We start from the raw sequence: 10300 nt of genomic DNA on the forward strand, positions 1-10300 counted from the left end.
GTCAATTTCTTATGTTTGATTGTTAGTATAATATCATGTGTCGCCAATGGTCATATCCAGTCTAGTTATCCCTAAACCCGGCTTGTCCGTTCATATTATCTTTAGTGCGACCAGCCATGTCTAGAAATTTTCTTCAAAGGTAATATGTTTATATTTGGCCTACAGTTTGACAATTTTAAGTTTTCTTTGTTTCAATGAATATGAAATGTGTCAGTTTTGCTTCAGTTTACTTGTTTCTTCATAGACAATAACTGTTTAGTGTCTTTTAATATCTACAAAATTTCCTTAAAACTATCAATTCAGGGGCAGCAACCCAACAACTGGTTGTCTAATTCGTCTGAATATTTCAGGGCAGATAGATTTTAACCTGATCATCAATTTTACCTATGTCAGATTTGCTCTCAGGTTTCAGAGATACGAGCCAAAATGTACATTTTACTTTGGATAAAAACAAACAGTCAGAGATAAAATTATTATTCATTGGTCTATGTCAAATGAAACATTTCCACAGAATATAGGATCGTAAATTTTTCTATGGTGTATAGCAATACTTTTGAATAAAAATTTAATTTATAATTATTAAAACATAATCAATGTATGTACCGATAAAAAGTAAAAACACAGTATTGAACAATGTTGAAAGATCTTATTAAATTGATAACCTTTCAGAATAAGTAAACTCAAAGTTCGATCAGTTTACCTCGATATCGTATATAATTTTAATCAGAAACAAAACAAATAATGTTGTTACACGAATTGCACTTTTTTTCTTTTGAAGTTTTAATGAAATAATTTGCTTAATAAGTGTGTTGAGGAAAAACCATAGTATATTATCTGCACTTGGATGTTGTACCATACTTTGATAATTAGATATGCAGCTCAACGAGAATCCAAAGGAAAGAAGGCGGAGCTAAGCTTTGGTACAACATATTCATTTTTATGTTATTCCATGGCTGAAGCTACACCCCTTTATTGAAAGATATCCCCCCTCTGAAATATTTAGGAAACTGAAAAACGTTAAAGGTCATGAACATTTACTTGTTTTCGTTTTATATAATAACAAAAAGCAATAAATAACTTTTACCACATCTCAAGAAACACTTTTCGACTAAATAGGAGTGTTACAATGCAGAGGGGTCTGGTGGAATGGGAACAACTCCAGGAAAAGGAATCAATATCGATCAGCGGAGCAAGACAAAAACACATGTTTGGACGATTTTTTTATTTTCTTAAATTCATTTAATTTGTCATAAAAAAATTGCGATCAAATAGGGAGACGTACACTATCTACGCTTCCTGGATCCGCCACTGTTTAGTGTTTTATCATTAAAGTTGTGGTTAAATAAACAATCTTATTATCGAGTTAATAAGTTAACGGAAGAAAAGCGGTTTGTACGAAAAATTCAAATGTATAAATATGATATTTTTCAATAAATTGAACAACATGAAAATAAACTCATCATAGAAACTAGGATTAACATTTTATGTATGCGCCAAACGCGCATTTGTCTACAAAACACTCATCAGTGACGCTCAAATATCTTTTATAAAAGGCCAAATAAAATACGAAGTTGAAGCGCAATAAAGGCAACAGTAGTATATCGCTGTTCAAAACTCATAAATCCATGGACAAAAAACAAAAACGGGGTAACAAACTAAAACCGAGGGAAACGCATTAAATATAAGAGGAGAACAACGACATAACACTAAAATGTAACACACATAGACAAAATCCCACGAAAATAACAAATATAACATATATATATATAACATCAAAACCAAGTACATAAATTTGGGATAGACAAGTACCGTGACACGTCTTATCGCAATGTGAATTTACGCAATAATTAATGTGGACCAAAAATTCCTAAAAAAACGTTGACAAATACAGCTACGGTAATCTATAGCTATTCCTTAGGTAAAAACAATATAATTGATTTGTATATATTGAAAACAAAAACAAAATTAAAATCTTCTGGTCATTATACTAATTATTTAATTCTTGAAAAATTGCTGGAATCTGATGTTTTTGTTTACATTCTTATGGCATAATGAAATTAATTGCGCATACGACCATACATAGAGCGCAAACCTTACTTGCGCGAGCTTCTATCTCATTGAACAAAACAGTAACGTGAGCAATTTCTAACATTAGGTCAAGCTGTCACCATTTTATTTATATTAAAATTATATATGCCACGTGTCTTACTAATTAACATATTTACAAAGTCATCCTTCGGATTCATTTGTGTAAATATGCTAACTCGTAAGAATCATGGTATATATAGTACTTAAAAAGTAGTTTGAGGCAATTGTTTACGCAGAGTTTTCCTCACAATTCTGCCTTGTCAAATTACCAGTTATTTTTTGCCCTATACTCAATAGCGTCATATACATTCCTTACAGCACATTGACGGAGAAGTAACGTTGAGAACGATAACTACGATATTAGATATATATAACATTGAAATTAAAAAAATATTTAAATTGCAGTAGAATCTGTCATTGATATTGTAAAATTGAAGAACCATAGTGTCGAATGTCGGAGTACTTCGTATTATTTAGCGTAACTATATATATTTCAGGAAGGCCTATGTAGATAGAAATGTTTCCAAATATTATTAAAATCTTGTTTTAGCAATCAATGTTGCATATTTGATAAATCTATTATATGCTGGCTTTTAAATATAGGTTATATCATCCATTTACTTTTATGATCACTATATACGTGTCAATATGCCTGATAATGAATTCTTGGAATTTTACCTGGATCTATGATGAATATGTAACAGTGTTTAAATACAATACAATAAAATACAATACAATATATTTTTGAATCAATATAGAATTAAAAACATGTGCTATATACACAATTGCCAATGAAACAACTATCTTACAAAATTCTAACTAAAGTGGGTGCAAACAATTATAGGAAAACATATTAAGGCCATTAAAAATGAGAAAACCATGATACCGTATACATAGTTGGCTATACTAGTCCCCGACATGAAGGATATGAAATAATTCGAATTAAAAACCTACGGTCTACTTGTAATATATAGACTCATGACTTGGGACAGTCTCATAAAGAATCTGGCGGAGTTAACCAAAATATGTTGGATAGCGCCAACCAACCCTTAATCTGGGACTGTGTTGAAACAGTAAAACTTGAGCTTTACAATTGTCATTTCGGAGCATTTTATACCTGACTATGCGGTGTGGGTTTTACTCATTGTTGACCGTCGTATAGTTGTTAAGTTTTATGTCACTTAGTCTTACTGGAATTTGTACCCCAAATCGTCAAATAAAATCATTTGAAAGGGGCTTAACTTGTCAGATCAACACAAAGCAGAAAACATCTAACAAAATCACAGACCGGACATGCCAAAATATGTATATGTTACAGTGAATTTTTATAATCAGGGATTATGCTGAACCGCTAAAATCATTAGTGATTATATAGATTCCCTGAAAATGACCAGTGATTTTACATAATCACTGAACATTTTAATAAATATTCTACAAATTCCCTAACATAATTTCATGGATTATCAATAATTCAAAGATCCTTATCATTAAATTTTGCTTCTTTTCTTATTCCTAGAAAGTTTACGTGGACATCTTTCGTTCCTGATATATTATATAAAACTTAAATGATAAGTTTTTTCATTTATATTTTATACAATTGTTGTGTTGAACCTAATTTGTTATAATGACCTTTTTTTTTTTAATCTTATTTCATGTTCTCAGTAATAAAAAAAAATCAAATAAAGAGAAGAATCTTTTTGCCATTTTATTTTTTCATACTGACTTTATTAGCTTGGCTTTGCGGGCTCACTTGATATTCTTGCTGATAAGGTCACTACCAAAATAAAAAAGATCCCTTATTCTATATATCTATTGTGCTTATCATTCATTATATTGTGTTTAACATTTTAATATTTTGAGCCTATCATATTAATATATTGTGCCCTACAGTTTGATGTATCAATGTTATCATTTTTATATATTTTGTCTAAAGGTTTAACATTATAAGGTTATTATTTTGATATATTACGGTTCACATTTTTATTTACTACAATATGTTATACATTTTAATATCATTTCAGTTATTCCGTATAATCCCTGATGTTTTTTCTAGTAATTAAACATAATCCCTGAAAATTTTAGTGATTATATATAATCCCTAAACTAACCAGTGATTCTACGTAATCCCTAAAATCATTTTATCAAAATTCACTGTAACATATACATCCTTCACACAGATTATGAGTACTCCCACAATTAGTTCATTGAGATTATTAATGTATGCATGACACTACATTAATTAGAGAGTGCATATACATTAGGTGTATTGCCTACCTTGGCATGTAATATAATCAATGGACCTTCAAAAGATTAGCAGTTAAAACAGTCCATTATATTACACTTTTTATTCAAATTGAGTTGTGGTTAACAGTTAGGATCTAAATGAAAACTGTTATCTTCCTTTACACAGTATGTAACGTTATTGATATTTATTTACTTTGTCCCAGATTCACCTATAGTCAAAGATAATTTAAAACAATTTTAAAACAAACATTTAGCTTATACAGTTGAGACTATCATATTATCTAAAGTTCGTAAAGACACTTCAGGTGATCGTTCCAGCACTGCATTCAAGGTAAGTGCATAATATTTGTACTTGTTTGGCTTTATAAATATTTTGATATGAGCGTCACTGATGAGTCTTATGTAGACGAAACGCGCGTCTGGCGTACTAAATTATAATCCTGGTACCTTTGATAATTATTGATATGCATTTGCATAAAGTAGGAATTTATTATATTATACATTTAAATACAGTTTTTCAAATGTGCACGTCCGATTGGCTTTAAATTTCAAATTACCCGCTAAAGGAACACTCAACACACACATTTGAAATATATAGATATAGGAAGATGTGGTGTGAGTGCCAATGAGACAACTATCCATCCAAATAACAATTTAAAAAAGTAAACCATTATAGGTCAATGTACAGCCTTCAACACGGAGCCTTGGCTTACATCGAACAACAAGCTATAAAGGGCCCCAAAATTACTAGTGTAAACCCATTCAAACGGGAAAACCAACGGTATAATCTATTTAAACAAAAACAAAAAAATAACGAGAAACGAGAAACGAGAAACACGTATAAATTACATAAACAAACGACAACTACTGTACATCAGATTCCTGACTTATGACAGGTGCAAACATTTGCAGCGAAATTAAAGGTTTTAATGGATCCAAACCTTCTCCCTTTTCTGAAACAATAGCATAACATCACAACATTGAAAAACGCACTATAAAATATCAATTTGCAGGCTTAACTCAATCCAAAAAAGTAGATTAATACACTATAAACGAATAAATTTGATCTGCGATATCTGAATGCAAATGCACAGTTAATAAAATATTAGGGACAAACATTCAAGGCCAAAAAGCAAACACACAAGTCCAAACAAAACCATGGCAAGTCACCATTGCGAAATATTTAACCCTTTGAAAATATTCACTTTAGAAAAAAAAAACGGTTTAAAAAAAAATACAGGTAAATCTTGAAGTTTATACAAATGTTGTAAGAAGAAGTGAAACTTAGAATATATTCCAAATAATCAAAGCTGGTATATAGACAAGATCCATATAAATATAAAATAACAAAAAAAATTATAGACAGTATCAACAGGTCGAATTAACAAGAAAATACGATTTGCGAGTACTCGTAGTTACTGACAGCTAGTTAGAAGCCAAAAACAAATAAAAAAATCATGCATCAGAGACTAAAATCAACTAAAACACATCCCAGGGATTTAGTATTTTAACGTCATGAACAGTCAGAGAAAACATGACTTGTGCAATGCCAAAAATTAATGTATCGACAGGTAGAAGGCTAGTGAGGAGCGACTTCTATATAGATAAAAAAATTAACGTGTCTGTGTCTCTATACATACCGCCTCAAAAGAAGATACAATGCAGGAATAAATGTACAAATACGCGTTTTGCCGAAGAAAATCTGTTTCCACATGTTTAAATTTGTTTCATGTGCAACAATGTAAGCTATATAAAATGAGGCAAATAAAAGGACAAGAATGTGTCATCCACATGCTAGGATTAATTTGTGTAAATACTTGGTCCTTATTTGCATAAGTTTATTTAAACTGATATACGTTAGATATGCCTTGAAAATAATCACGTGAATAGATTTGTTTCATCTGAGGAATTTTGACTGCTTACCTGACCTTCTTTCTTCATATCTATTTATCTCAACTTGACATTAAATATACTATTAAACTAATTCTTTACAATCAGATTGAACTACGAAATATATCGACACTGATTAATGATAAAACTTAAGGTTTCTCAATATTTGCTAAATTTTTCTCGGGGTTGGTGGTTTAAAAAGGAACGTTTTATCAGTATTGTTTTTAATATCAAAATGGAATTGATAGTCAAATCAGTCATGTTGATTTGATGAAGCAAAAATAAATCCTTCACCAAAAGGTACGGATTACTTCCAGGTATCAAAACTACGCCAATTTTGTGTTTGGTGTGATTAATTATCCTTATGGAAAGAGAAGAATTTTTATTTTGAGTCATCAATTATTTGTCAGTTTTAGTTTTCGGACAATTATAATTTTTTGGTTTTAATCACTTTATCAATATTAATTCCATTTGTCAAAATTGAGTTCAAATAGATAAAAGGCTGGAGGATCAAAGATTTGTTGCATCTATTTTGAGTTCAAGAACTTGGCTAGACTGTACACGGACAATAAAACATACAATAGTAAAAAAATACGTAATCATCAGACCTAGGATGTTATTATTATATTTTCATGCGACACCATTTTCGCTGGTTTTTTCCCGTTCCTTTTATTAAATTGAATAGATTGTGGTAAAACCGAAACTCACTATATCGTCATCAATTAATGATGCTCTGAATAAAATGGGGGTTTAACTTTGACAAATACATTGTTGACATAATGTATATTAACGTCGTTCCGACTTTCTAAACCTAAAAGTATCCTTTTTATATTGTACACTATAACTTCTAAGAACATATTAAATATCTAAGATGAAAAATTGTGTACATACGCATGGCATGGATTTATAAATATCCCAATCAATACATACATATATTTCACTGGGAAGTCATAGTACAATTATATATTTCAAAGCCATGGGAAAAAGTGAAATTTCAATAAGGTATTAACAACATCAGATCATGCATAACTGTAAGATAAAAATGTTAGTAAAGACCATCAGTTTATACAATAGATTTCACAGTAGATGAATATTCATGAACCATTGACGAATATATTTCAACGAATTATTTTATTATATCTGTCAAAGCGCATCCGTTGATATTTTTGCCATTTCAAAAAAGTTACCCATACCAGTGGCACGAATGTGTTTATGTTTGTCTCACTCTTCCGAGCAATTATTCAGCTTCGTGTATTAAATGCGATCCTATATCCATATAATGACCGATCGGGTTTCGTCGAATATAGCGACCGTGTGAGACCCTCATGGTTAGTCTTGGTCGTTAACATCCCTGGTAGTTGTCAAATACTAATAAAAAGTAAAATCACAAAAGTACTTAACTCCGAGGAGAATTCAAAAATGAATCTCTAATAATGTTACACGTACCGTTTAAACTTTTTTGTTCTTTCGTCTATAAGTCACCAAGCAAGCTATGATTTCAAATTGAAATGTAAAACAATTCAGATGAAATAACTAACGGCCTGATATATCTAAAAAACAACAAAACAAAAAATACAGCAGCAAAGTCTGTCAAATTGATTCCGTTTATAATACAAGGTTGACTACTGTATTCCAATTTTTACATTTTTATCTCTGTATATTGTCTGTTTGTTATACTCGCCATTGCTGTCAATATGATGGAATTATATGCGACTGTTATACAATTTTGAAATTTAGCTAGCTGTACAATCTGGTTAAATCTATTATTTTCTGAATAAAGCAATGCCTGTACTAAATCAGTAATATGACAACTGTTTTCAATTCGTTTGATGTGTTTCACCTTTTGATTTGTAATTTGATATCGAAATGTCCGTTTTGAGTTTTGCTTGGAGTCAGGTATTTTTGTCCTTTGATTTTAATGTTATTTAGTACTCTAGTTAATTCAAATTATTAAAGTTTTTGATGGTTTTAAAATGTGATGAATGGGGTTTGTCGAACAACAAATACTAATTGTAGCATTATAAATAGCAGTTGTTAACAATAAAAGATAACACTTGTGAAGACCAAGAACATATTTTAGTTTATCCGACTTAAAATATCACAGGTAAGAGGACAATGATAGATTAGGGGAAAAGACGATAACCGGTCTCGGAGTCGACTCTACCCACCCCTCTCCCCAATAGGTATCAACGGATTTGTATATTCTAAGAATTTGAGAAAAATAGTTTTTGTAACCAATATTTCATAAAACTTACGACCCACTGAATCGAGAGTCGAATTTGTACATGTGATAGTCTCATAACACACAAGAAAAAGTATACAAATTTTCGATACAAAAGTTAACTTGGAGCAATCAAAACGACTACCTACCAAAATAACTTATACATTATTGAAGCAGTCCTCCAATTAAACTTTCCTCTTAGCAGACCAGAACTAAGATCTGTTTTTCAGGACCATTGCAGACCAGACCTGTTGACAGGTCTGCTTGACCAGCAGGTCTGCTTTTGATCAGTTCTTAAGACAGGTCGGCTTGACCAGAACCAAAAACAAGTCTGCTTCTTGACCAGTCCCGTGGACAGGTCTGCCTGCAATGAGTAACCTTTCACACATAATGGTCAGAGCAGACTTGGTCACAAGTTAACTTGTGTGCAGAACTGGTCGACAAGTTAACATGTGTCCATGACCGCTTTAAAAGTAATTATCGCAACGCTGGTAAATAATCACGTTTGATTGGTTTAAAACCGACACGTTATGGCCCCTATGGATGACGTCACATCTACTGTTTATGGGGACGTCATCTATTAATTTTGTTATGTTTCATTGTTTAATTTTCAACAAAAAGCAGCAGAAAAAGTCCAGCGTGTGATAAATTCGTTATACGGTTAACTACTGACCCCCCACGGACCATAGAGGGTAAACAAAATCATATGGATTGTACTTACCCTCAATGGATCCGTAGGGGGTCAGTAGCGAACCATATAACTTACATTAGTGGAACTGTCAGTTAGTTTTTTCTTTTCTTTTTCGGCAGTCAGAAGAGCGGTTAACCTAAATTCTAATGTCCAGACATGATTTCAATACGTGTTAAAAAAATACAAAATATTTCAAAATCAACTAGAATACGAAGCCATGATGAAATAAACATGCCGTAACGCTATTGTTATGAAACAAGCAGATAAAGCAAATGCATTTATTTATGTTATTATCATCATTAGAAATAATCGCATCAGAAAAATTATTATTGAGAAAAAACCTTAATGTCTACCCTGTACCAGATATATAATTTACAATTTGAGATAGGAGTATATCAATATGCAAATGTCTTCCGAAGAAAGAAGATTATAAAAGTCAACATGAGAAATATTTAAAGGAACCGAAATCAATTAATCTAAGCATGAGGGAGGCGACGGAGACATATGCATCCTCAAGTTTAAAAGAGAAAAGTTTATGGAATATTGATGTCAATGACTTAATTTTGAAAAGTAAACATTTTAATCAGTACGCCTGTGTGCATACTTGAGTAAAAATTGGAACAAGCTGTGTATTGAAGTCAATATACATTCCTAAACAAAACCTCATCAGTGACGCTTGTATCAAATAAGTTTAAAAGGATAAATAAGTACGAAGTTGAAGGGCATTGAGAACCAACAATTGGTAAAAGTTTTGCCAATACATTTAAGGTAATCTACCTAATAGATAAGCCGTAGTATTTCACAAGCTTGAGCTTTCTAAAATGCTGGAGACTGCTTCGCTCTATCCTAATTTAAGGTAAATATGTGTATGTGCACGTGGTTGTTGATTAAGTTAAGGAAATGGTTTTTTTTTAATTGATTGATATAAAATGGATGTGGTAGACTTAAAATATCAATTTTTGTATATATATCATTTTCCGCGCGAAAACAATTATCACGTGATCAGGGTGATATTCGGTGACCAACGGTTAACATCAAGCTTGCAATGCCAAGTAATAACATATACAGTGGAATTGTAAACAGCAATAAATATTAAGTTTCAATGAAAAATATTTTGTTTTACTTAAAGATTGTGCGTTGTACATCCATGCTTTTAAAATTTTGTT

The sequence above is a fragment of the Mytilus galloprovincialis genome, chromosome 8, assembly GCF_965363235.1.
Source record: "Mytilus galloprovincialis chromosome 8, xbMytGall1.hap1.1, whole genome shotgun sequence".
Lineage (NCBI taxonomy): Eukaryota > Metazoa > Mollusca > Bivalvia > Mytilida > Mytilidae > Mytilus > Mytilus galloprovincialis.